This window comes from Linepithema humile, chromosome 1 (genome assembly GCF_040581485.1).
Source record: "Linepithema humile isolate Giens D197 chromosome 1, Lhum_UNIL_v1.0, whole genome shotgun sequence".
In the NCBI taxonomy this organism is placed as follows: Eukaryota; Metazoa; Arthropoda; class Insecta; order Hymenoptera; family Formicidae; genus Linepithema; species Linepithema humile.
The window spans coordinates 23,733,324-23,745,348 of NC_090128.1; the positions used below are offsets into that span (position 1 = coordinate 23,733,324).

The following is a 12,025-nucleotide window of genomic DNA, read 5'->3' on the forward strand; positions in this document are numbered from 1 at the left end:
CTTATCTGATCTTCGATCCCCTACTTGGCAAATAAATTCTGCTCCCGTGTAACTCCAAACCGAATTTATTCTTAAAATGGGTCGGACCGGAACAACCTAAAACGTGCAAAAAATGCAAACTGTTATCTTGTTTGAATTTTATTCTTTTATTGCAACGAAACCTAGCATGCTTTCGCTACACTTTATATCAACCATTGTATAAAACAATGGTCACATTTTCTACATTTTGCGCAACAAAAGTGTTTACGTCGCACAGAATCATGTGACAAATAAAATTTCGCTTTATTCTTGTACTTTTCTACATAAATAAGAAAAAAAATCGAAAACCTTACGTTATATATCATAATAATCACGTATGAAAAAGCGATGTATGTATAAATTTGATGTTCGTTAATTCGCTCTATCGACATAACGCACCAATTTACATTAATCTTACTTTCATCTCGAAGAGAACTACGCGATATAAATCGTGTTTGGTTGCAAAGGACTAGGGGATATCAGAGGATGCTGCGCGCGACAAAGAGCGAAGCACTCTCTCTGCTAAATCATCCGCTTCTGTGCCCCGCGACCCTCAGAAAGTAAACTCAACGTGGCGTCCCCTTCGCGCGGCGCGCACGTTCACGAAAGTGGGTCGGTTGAAATGGGTCAAAAATAAATTTTTCTGCGGACCATCGTAGTGTGTTCCGTCGAGGAAATGTTTTCCTTACGCGCGTCCATCGACTCGTGTACATACGTATCTCGCTTATTTCTCCCTATCTTACCACCCTCCCATGTAGTTCAAACTCCGTGTGTGCACAGAAGGATTTTAAAATATCCAGAGGAAAATTGTAATTGAGATTTTCAAGTTCGATTTCTTTTCGAGACACGAATTATCACGTTCAAAAAACTTCGAATTCGTGGATAAAACTAAGCGCAAGTAGTAAAGACAAGGCAATAGTATACTGAACAAAAAAATATTTATATTCGTATAATTAATAATCAATTTTATAAATTATTTAATAGGTGTGTCGCAAAAATCTAAAATATATAGACGAGAGAGTAAAACGAATTCCTACATTAATTGTGCAGCGAGTTTATTAAATTTAATTAGTGTAACTCCTGTCTGACTATGAACGTCACGCGCTACTAGTGTTCTTCCTTATAAAGTTTACAGCTTGTCTGACTCGAATAATATAAAAAACATATATCACAAATACAAATAGTAAGGAAATAAAAGAAAAGATATATATTGCATTTACAAATCTTCTTTCGTTCCCTAAATATTTTCTTTACAAATTAGGTAAGTAAATAGAGATTTTTCTCATTCCTTTCCCCCTCCTGCCCTCCTCGCCCCTCCCGCCCCGCTTTAAATCTGCCTGCCGCGACTCGGGCATTGGTAAACGCGTTCACCGCTAGCCACCCCTCGTCATCCCCTCGCTATTACGCTCACACGCATTCGCGTCGTCTCGCGGCGTCTCGCTTCGGATGGGAGCGGGGGTGGGGCGTCGCGACGCCAGGCGTCGCTGGCGTCGAGCCGGCGGCATATCGTCCGAGTGTGAAGCGTGTGCCGTCGTGTGCCGTGTCGCCGTCGCCGTTGCCGTCCAGCCTTGTGCGTCGTGCTCGCGGAAAACAGGTTCTCCACTTGTCTGCTTCCGTCGGACGACGTAGTCCCCTAACCGAAAGTCGCTCGGATCGGGTTTAAGACTCTTCCGGCGCGCGCTACCAAAAGAGAAGCGTGTACGCGGGACGAGACCCCAACACGGTGGAATGCGCGTATATATAGGAAAAGGGAGCACTGGCCGTGCGGGTGCCCGAGCGAGACAGAGAGCGGTGCAGTGACATCGGGGGTTGCTCGCCGTGAGCCGCGAAGGGAGGCGAGGTCGAGGAGGGCAGCGCGAGGTGGGAGGGTGAGGAGAGCTCGGATCGCGGAGAAAACAAGACTCGCGAGGGCGAAAGAGAGGATCTTCCCGTCGCCGTTGTCGTCGTCGTTGTTGTCGTCGTCGTCGTCGTCGTCGTCGTCGTCGTCGTCGTGGTCACGAGGACGAGAAGCGCGAGGGCTAAAGGAAGGGAAGGAAATCGGAATTGATCCGACTCGACGATGTAGACGCCGCCTCTTCGACGTTGCCTTCGCCTTCGTTGCACAAATAACTTTCCGCTCTTCCTCTCGACGTGCCGGAAGTAGTCGAGCGCGCCGGACAGGCGGGAATCCCGCCGCCGAAAATCTCTTCGCGCGCGGGGGAGTCTGATACGCTGAGACAGGGTGCGTGTTTGTACGGGGACGCCGTATATGTATATATACGGAAGCGCGTAAACGCACGCAGGCTACGCACGCGGGATCGGTCTCGTCGTACGCGAGAGAGTGGTGTCGCGCACTCACGCCGATGTGCGTGTGCAAGAGAGCGCGTATATATAAATATAATAGAACGCACCTAGATATCTATTTATAAGTTTACACGAGGCGAGTGAGAGACCGTGCCGCGAGGGAGAACGCGGGAGACCGAGATAGACGAAGGAGATAGAGAGACGGAGATAGGACGCGCGAGAAGAGGAACGGAAAGAGGTGCCCGGAGGGAAAGAGAGAAGGTGAGGGAGAGCTAGACAGAAGAAGCGAAAAGGAGTGGTGGCGGAACGTGTGACGGTGGTGCGCCCGCGCTCGGTTTTCCCCACGTCTTCCCGTCGTAGTTGTGTGCCGGTGGTGCCTGGTGGTGGTGGTCTCGTAGTATAGTGGGTGCTCTCTCGTGCTGTGTTCGTCCAGGAAGAAGCAAGCGGCCGCGATACAGCGGCACGAGGGAGGTGTTGGGATACACACACGCGTGGCGCCGCGCGCAGGGGAGCGGGAAGGCGCTCTTTCAGAGGAGAGGGTGCGTTGCGCCCTGCGTAACCCTCGGGAGTGGAGCAGGGCCCGAGACCGGCGCAACCGGGAGAACCAGGAAGAGGAAGAAGAGGAGGAGGAAGGAAAGGGCAAATCTCCCACGACAGCGGCAGCGGCAGCAGTCAGCGATCTCGCGAGGCCGCGCGCGCGAGAGTGCGTGAACGCGCGGATATGACGAGCGGATACGCCCGGCGACTCACGTGATACGCAACGCAATCCGTCGTGCTCCGCCACTGAGGAAGATATGTGGTAAGTGGTCTCCCTCTTCTTTTCCCCTTTTCGGTGGGTCGCCGACGGAGAGGCCGGCAGTCTGTCCTCTCGGCGCCGAGGATCGACGAAAGTAATTTTTGTGGCGCCAAAAATCGAGGGAAGCGATCCTCGTGGAATCGATCGTCGGAATTCTCCTGAAATGTCGTCTTCTCGATTGCGGTATCGCGTGTCGTTTGGATAGTCCGAGGAAATGTGTGAAGATCTAGGAAGCGTGATGATCGTTCGATCGCGAGATCCGCGAGAATCGCGGTTGAAATGAGCGTGTTTGAGCGAAATTCTTTGAGGGATGCGCCTGACGTGATTTCAAGGGGATCGATTCTCGTCTTTTTGTGAGAGCGAGGATATTGCTGGGTTTAGGGAAAAATCTGAGATGAATCAGTGTCGCGTCGTCAACGGTGTTTGCTCAATCGCTGTTGGTCAAAAGTGAGAAGTAATGTTGATCGTTCTGTCTTTCGGTGTTTTTTTACAGGTATGAGAGTCTGTTTAATTTATTGATTATATTCGTTTGATTCTTGAAACGTTCAAAGGGAATCGGTGAGATTATGTAAGACGACTATATCGCGTCCTCGCGTTCAACATTCTGCGAGGTCGTTTAACTTGGCGGGCAAGTCTTTACATAAAATAAGTCGATGATCTTCATGTTTCAACATCGGCTCTTCTGTCTTGGTAAACGAATCTCGTTTAATATGCTAAATATTTATCGAACGTTAATCAATAATGCAAAGATATAAATTAGGCCAAGAATAATATGAAGAGAGAATTTATAAATTATAATTAAAAAAAATTATTTTTATCATTTGTAGCATTTATAATATTCTTTCGCTACATATTTTGTGAAAATATTCATAAAAATATATGCGTTCACATCGCATGGAATACTTTCATATGTAAAGCATGTCGTGACAATAGTTCATCAAATTTATGTTCAAATTTGTTCGATAAATTACTAACATTAATTTTTTAACTCTAGCATATTCCATATTAAAAAGGTATATTAATAAATAATAAATTTATAAATTTTAAAAGATAATTACAAATGTACTAAAAGTCATATTGTACTAAAATAATATGCGTAATGGCTAAAATACCTTGTTCACGATTCACGCGATCATTAACCAACCGACAGATTATTAGCGAAGACTACTAAATGGCGTATATAAAAACGTGTTTGAGCATGCTTCGCGACTAGATTAGTTTGCAGGCAGCAGATGTTTAAACCAACACATGGTCGTTTCATAAACAGCGCGGGGAAAAAAAGCACCCTAAAAGTTCCAACAACACTGAGAGAGAACGACGACGGCCTCGTTACGAAGTTTTGCGCGCCGGTTTTACGGTAAACGTTTACGTCGACCGTACCGCAGAATTTACATCGAGATACGCTTTTTAACTAGATTCTGTCGAACATTCCGTTGAGCTTCACACTCACTGGCGCCAGCGAGACGATTACAATCTTGGTTACGCGTGTTTAATTGAAGTCAGAATCTTAATTAATGATAGAGCGAACAGCGATAACGTCGACATTTGAAATGAAACAAACGATATCGACATCGACATTCGTCGTTATTAGTTTTCGATGCTCTCGTTATCGCGAGTTTTATGTGACATATAAACCTAGTTATAAAAAATTAAGTACACATGTTCTAATTAAAAATTGCGAGATCGTGTCATATTAAATTACACGGACTATTAAATAAGAGAAGCCAAGTTCTACAAAGATTGTGAAGCACACTTCAAGTTTTTCTCTCCAGGGATACGATATGTCTTGTGCGTTAAGAATAATTTATAGTGCAGTAAACTTTAATTTGCTTAACGAATTAATCATTAAATTTAAAATGTAAAAATAAGATATTAAAAGATGGATATTATTAGACAGAAAAAATAAATTCTCAACATTTAATAATACATAATTGATATAAAATTAATTATACTTATTAAAAAATACAAACGGCATTTAATTAATATTATATAAATTTTTTAGAAACTTCAAATATTATTAAAGCATAAAATTCCTGAAATATCATGAACTTTTCACATTTCGAGCCTGGTTTCTGTTTCGCGAAAATTGAAATTACGAAAATACCTTCAGCATTAAATAATTCATGTTGTCGTTCAGTATCTTTTGTATGAAAGCCATTCGTATTGTAGTTCTTGTATTAAGCCACAAGGACTGCGTAATAAAGCAATATCGGGATACAATAAGCTGTCCGCGTCGCAACAACTTCAAAGAGAATAAATGCATTGTTGTGGTACTGTTTAATAACCATTAAAAAGGATAAGGAGCTTTCTATCATTGAGAACGCTCGCAAGCGCATTCAGCTAAAGCGACCTTGCATCGCGCGGTTTCTCAGCGTAACGCATCGACATAGATTAATAAATTTCATTAAGTTCGAGAAAGGGTCGGCCCGAAGCCCTTCTTTTGCAAGGATGTGGCCTCAAAACAAATTGGTAAATTTTATTAAATCTAATCTTTAAATCAAATTCAGTAGTTTGAGTCTAGTAAAGTCTGACAGAATTCCATGTTTTTCTACTCAGCCTCTCAGTAGCGATAGATGGCGATAGACAGACGTATCTCATAAATGCATATGAGATTCCGCGGGTTATATTGCATTCCTCACATTTTAAAAGTGTTTACACTCATAAAAAATTCTCATAAAATTTATATAATGACAATGTAATATATTATCTTTTTTTATACCCATGTATTTATAATATACCTATATCGAGATATATTAAATTTAAAAAATAGTATAAAAAAATTAAATTTCTGAAAGATATCTGTCTTTAGTGTGTATAATCTATGCGCAGATAATATTTCAACAGCTTTTTTTGATCATGAAAAATATTAGTTATATATAAAAGTTATTAATTGAAAAAATTCTTTGGCTTAGAACATTTGAGATATTAGCGCGGTATTAAATATAAGTAAATATATTTATAAATTATAATGCACATTTTTAAAAAAGATTGAAAAATGTTCGTCTGACCCGGTTAGATTCTATTTTTGTTTCTTTTGGCCCGCAAAAATTGCATCACTACATCGCGATGAATCATGTCACGTTGCAAAGTTAATTTGCGATATCCGATTCTTTCGAGCTTCTTGCGCTAATTGAAAAGAAAAGCGAGGCGTCTCTTCAGCCAATTCGTGACGAGTTGGTCGATGATGGTAGTGCTTATTTTGCGCTTTAATGACAGATACATTTACTCGACTCCGCTATGCGCTGCCGACACGTGTCGCCGGGAGAGAGGTACGCGCGCTATCAATATGCAGTTTGTTCGACTATGTGCGATGCCAGCTTCTTTACATACTCAGCGAGCCTCGCACGATACATTTACCCGCCACACAAACTACGTTTTGATTCATCGGTTAAACTCTGTTCTGCCAATGTAGCTGCATCCGCTTTCCGATTAGCGATGCAGCAAAACGGGTACAAAGAAGAAAACTCGGTCGCCTTTCCCACTCTCTTTCTCTTTCTGTTTCCCTCACGAGAATGAGCTCGCATAATCATTACATTGCAAAAACAGCGACGACGTTAGCTGCAAATTTCTTGGCACGTAAACTTCGTAGTTGTGGATTCAATCGCCTTTAAATAGGCGGACACACAACTTAGGCGAATTTTAAGAAAATTTTAACTTTTAGAATCTTAAGAGATTTTTTATAAATTAGGGGTGTACTTAATAAATATAGATCTCCGAAGAAAAAAAACTGTTATAAATCTAATTATCTTGAAGAATTCACTTAAGGAAAGAAATCTTATTAGCGAAGGAAAATGAACGGCTTTTAAAGCTGTTTTGTTGAGCTACTTAATACAGATTTTCGCAAGCTACACTCGCACTATGTACATATATTTAGATCCATTTAATAATTGCGAGTCAAAATATGTCTGATAGTCTAGTAACTAGGTACGCGCCTGTTTAGTTGCGATCGTTAGGCAAATTTAGCTTCGAGGTCAATCAACTGAGCCATTTCGGGGATCGAGGCTGGATTGTCGTGTCATCCGCATCGTTTCGCTAATTCAGTCGAAAATTTCGATTGTTCAATTTTCAGTTGCTTTAAAAATTTTTACTCTCCGAGGAAGAAAACCATGCAACAACAAATTATGTGTACATGGGAGAAAACTCGGTTACCTTTCCTCTCTGTTCTCTGTTTGTTTGTCTCAGAAGAATAAATTTGCATAATCATTACCTGCATGCGACGATGTTAGCTACAAATGACGTTGCTCTAAATTTTCTGTAATTTAAGAGCAAAATTGTATCCACTATTGCAACAAATTAATGCCATTTTTATGATGTTATCTTTATTTGTTGTTTGCGTGTAATTAGCTTCGCCGTTTAATTGATCGAATACAATCATAACAAATCGTTAGTGTCACGTTACAGCATACAGAAAAAAATTCGCAATAACACATTCGCGATAGCGATCTGTTGACCTCGGAAATCGGACTGTATACAGCGTCAGCAGAGCGCACACGTTATGCATGTAGATCGCATTGCAAGCGCGTTCTTGCATGCATAACATTGTTACAGCAGCGAAATGATTTTCGCGATTTTTATATTTCTCCGTGCCGGACAGCACTATCCTACGCGAAACAAGATCGCACGCTGCGCGAATAAATTCGCGACGAGTAGAACATCGATAGAAAAACTCTTTGAATTCGCCAAAGAATCTTATTACGAATAATAAACTAAGATTAATAAAACAAAAAGATATTAGCATATTTTAAGTCGTGTAAAAGTATACGAAAAACAGATTCGTCATTCGCTATAGAGAGAGAAAGAGAGAAGGAGAGAGAGAGAGAGAGAGAGAGAGAGAGAGAGAGAGAGAGAGAGAAAGAGAAAGGCATCAATTTTTCGTTACGCAAAAAATGCAGATTTACCGCTTGCGCGAAAACTCGTTGCGTAAATGTGTCTGCGCGGCGCGCAGCCGAGTTGGGAGAAGCTTTTTCAAGAATAATGGGAATTTATCGTCACGGCTGACAATAGGAATCGCTAAAAAAGTGCTAACGTAACGTTCGTGACCGTTCGCGTAATAAAAAGGCGCAATATTTTCATACGGCGGTGTACGTAAACTAGACACGATAGAATTTTCACAATCCGTCCATCCCTGGGTTTTTGACGAATTAATCATGGCAACCGTCGACCAAGTCGACCGTGTCGACATTATAAGTGCCGTAAAAACCTTTTTAATTTTTAATCTAACAGATTTTATTATAGATTAAAAAACATGTGTTATGTTGTGAAAAAATGTGCGAGAAAGTTCAACATCTAGAAAATTCTACATCTAATTTAACATTGTGTTCCCATTTAATATTTTATAAATTTAAAATTGCTGTTTTTGCTGTTTTAGTCAAGATGTTTTTTTATTTTCGCGGAAAGTTGATCAAAAATGTTGCTTTTACTAAGTCCACATGGTAAATCATTGTTAGACTTTAATTGAATTAAATTGTGAGAAAAAAAAATAGCACGCAAGATTAACGACCGATTCGCCACGCGAGGCTCGGTGGCAGAGACTACATAGTATAAAAGATTGTTCTCTTATATATACTATATTACACGGTAGTAACCGAGACGGCGTGCGTTTAAGCTAAACTAGAAACGTGATTTAAAGGAATTTAATTAAGAAATTTTTTATAATGGTTTGGCTAACTACGCGATTAAGTATCTTAACTTCGTGTTCGAGAGAAGCAAAGTCTCGGAAAATATAATATCCGTGCGGATGCGACGTTTAACATAATCCCCGAACGCGAAAGCCTGATCCGCAATATTAAGGTAGAATTACCTTCGAGCCCTTCGAATGTTGCTGTATGACTAAGACTTCAGGAAATTCCGCGCAGCAATTAAATTTATAATACAGAGATTATAAATTTCTGTCTCCCTTAGAGTTGACGCATCTTACCAAGCCATTCATCTTTAGTTTACCATTGCGCTACGAAGTCAGAAACTGATATATTTGTTGTCGCAAAGTTCGTCCCGTCGCTATTTATAATATATGCACGTGATTTGCAAAAGTTACGTGTGAAAATTTATCTGTATTATTGGCATCTGCAATTTCTGCTATACAACATATACTGAGGCTTCTCTTTATCGAATATCGGATGTTAAACACGATAATACGCGGAGAATCCAAGAAAGAAAGAACGATAAACAGATGTTTCTAATATACCTGTTCAGTTTAGATTTGCTTTTATTCAAAAAGCTTTCATTCAAATTCTCGCACCATTGTATTTCTAAAATGCCAGTGGAGCCATGAGCGGTACGGTAACTAGATATTAAATTGATTTCGAACTTTAAAGCCAAATCAAATGCTGATAATTTCCAAATCTGATTGAGATAAAAACAAAAATATACCTAAGCTTTTCTTTCGGCACTACGTATCATCGATATTGAACAACTATTAGATAAATGAGCTGTCTCCCCTTATGTCGACTGTCTCTTTTCCTCTTCCTTCCTGGCTTTCTTATTAACCACCTGTTTTTTTTCTTTCTCGCTATCACAATATTATTCTCTTGTATCTTTTTCTTGCTTTTTCAGAAATTAATATATATAACCACTATGATCTTTTTAAATGTTTGATAATAAAATGTCATTCTTCGAAGTTTTTTCAATTAAAAAATTAACTTAAAAATTTTTAAAACGTCAAATATTACAATAAGCTTAATCTCTAGAAAAGTATCCAATTTTACGATTTGATTGAAGATTGGAATTACGTGCAAAGAGAATTTATAGGATTGTTTGTCACGTTTGTATATTTCCCATTGTTTTTTATTGCTTTCCGTCGTGAAACAAGTTCCAATGCCAGAGCCAAATTTCATGACAAAAGTCTCGATTACGGATGCTGCGTGTCTTTTATTTGCCGCCGCGGCTGCCGCCGCGACTAGCTAATCGAATAGGAAATAGTATTTCCTTTTCTGTCAGCACGATCTGCTGTCTCAAGACATTTCACCTCGGAGATATCGATCGGTTTTAGCGGAAGGAAGCTTTCGCTGCTTTGAAGAAGCGACTCTATTCCGGGGAATCGCCGATGGGCGATAATGGAATTCAAAAAAGAGAATATGTAGTGATTAATTTTGCAGGAAGTCCAAAAAGGCGATCAAAGTGAAAAAGATTCTGCCATTTTATCTGCAATGCAATTTAAGATTGCATAATGGTAATGCAATTTAAAGTTGCATAATAGTAATGCAATTCTGAATTGTATAATACATATACATATATAAATTGATTAATTTCTATTTTAGAAAAAGTTAAATTTCTTACGTTAACGAAAGTTTCACATTATTTCAGACTTTCTATTATGACGAACTATTTAATATGAGAAGTTAAAAAATTATACTAAAGAGTTTAAGTGTAATAAATTTGATAAAATGAGGTCAATTTCACATTTGATCAGAAATAAATTTTGCTAGATCGATATTTATGTAGTTATAATATTAATCCACAATTATGTATGTAATCTACGTTATTAACGTTATTAATATGTAGATTACTAATAATAATTCGCACGTTAAATTTGGCACACAAAAATTTGAATTTTGATGAATGTTCAAGTTAAAGCAATTTAAGTTGGAAGATAATTTGCGAATTCTAAAATTGTAGGATTTGAAATTTTATTTTGTGAGATTTGAAAAGGCCAAAGGAAACTTCATTACGCGAATGTTATGTTATATAAAATTCTCTGTCGATCAAATAAGAAATAAAAATTGTCCAAGAAGGAAAAGAAACCAAAGGATCTTATTAAGGAACCTTATTAGGAAAAATGTAAATATTTCCGTGTGTCAACCGTAAATTGATGAAATGACAATTTTCTGCCTATAGGGAAGGCAGAATGAGTTCTTTGAGAAAATTGATACGAAGGAGCCTTAATACATTTTGTAATGAAGTTTTTCCTGCTTTTTCCTCACGATGTTTTCAAACTCCACGCAATTTGTAAGTTATCTTAGAAATTGCTTTGATTATGGAAACCATAATTCCCATTCGAAATATGATATAATGAAACTTTATTTCTTGATGTAGAGAGACATTTAGTGCAAAGTAGGTCGACGCCTACGAAGGACTGATACCCGTTACAAAAAGTGTAACTTGCTAAAACATACAAAATAACTTTCTTTATTCCTCCAAATTTACTTTTATTCTCTATATCTTAATCCTTTTTCAATATTATTTTAATATAAATTAACGACAGTTTGAAATATATAATTCAAACAACTCAATAAAAACTGAAATGTCAATAAAGCTAAATAATTTTAGTTAAGCTCGGTTGACATAACAGATAAGAGGGAACACGGATAATGAAAAAATAAAACAGACCCGTCATTTGAATTATAGATAGAAAGCGGAGACTCCCGAAGTAAGTTTGAGTTATTCCGATAATGCGCGTTGTCTGTAAACTTTCGGAAGTCTCGCACGGAAGTGACAGCAAGGATCGATTGTCTTTGGTGAGAGAAAAGGACATTGTGCACTTTGACACCGATTGTTTCAATAAAAGCGAAAACCACAGAAACGATAATATTTCTTCAGTGATTAAAAGCAGGGAAGCTCTATTCAGTAAAAACATAAGTCTTAACTAAAAAAACAAAGCATTTTAGTAATAAATTGTCAATAAGTCCAGTTCGGCAAATTTTTATATTGATATACGACTACTTCAATATATCTTCAAAAATGGTCTATTATTGTTAAAGTAAAAAGGTGACTTTAAGATAATATTTCTTCTTTCTTTTAGAAACTTAAAAAGTAAGTTCTGTTTTTTGCTACAAATCTGTTTTTGTGAACGTAACAGAAAGTAAAATAAAAAATATTATTATTATTGTAATTCTGATAAATCACGTTTTTTTCAATATAATTTTCTGCGGATTAAACGAAGTTACGTCGAAATAAGCGGTGAGACGTGCGCAGGGAGTAAATTTGCGCGAA

General features: G+C 38.7%; 1 protein-coding gene across 5 annotated transcripts in view; it reads left to right on the top strand.

Annotated features, from left to right (window-relative positions):
- The first annotated feature begins 1,522 nt into the window (after positions 1-1,522).
- Positions 1,523-12,025, top strand: part of Ca-alpha1D (Ca[2+]-channel protein alpha[[1]] subunit D) — a 69,707-nt gene continuing 59,204 nt past the window's right edge. For 4 of the 5 annotated variants that reach the window (XM_067353139.1, XM_067353145.1, XM_067353142.1 and 1 more), the window contains exon 1: positions 1,523-3,100. The gene's annotated coding sequence lies outside the window, so the exon portion shown is untranslated. The remainder of the gene's footprint in view (positions 3,101-12,025) is intronic. The other variant, XM_067353151.1, reaches the window with a different exon arrangement.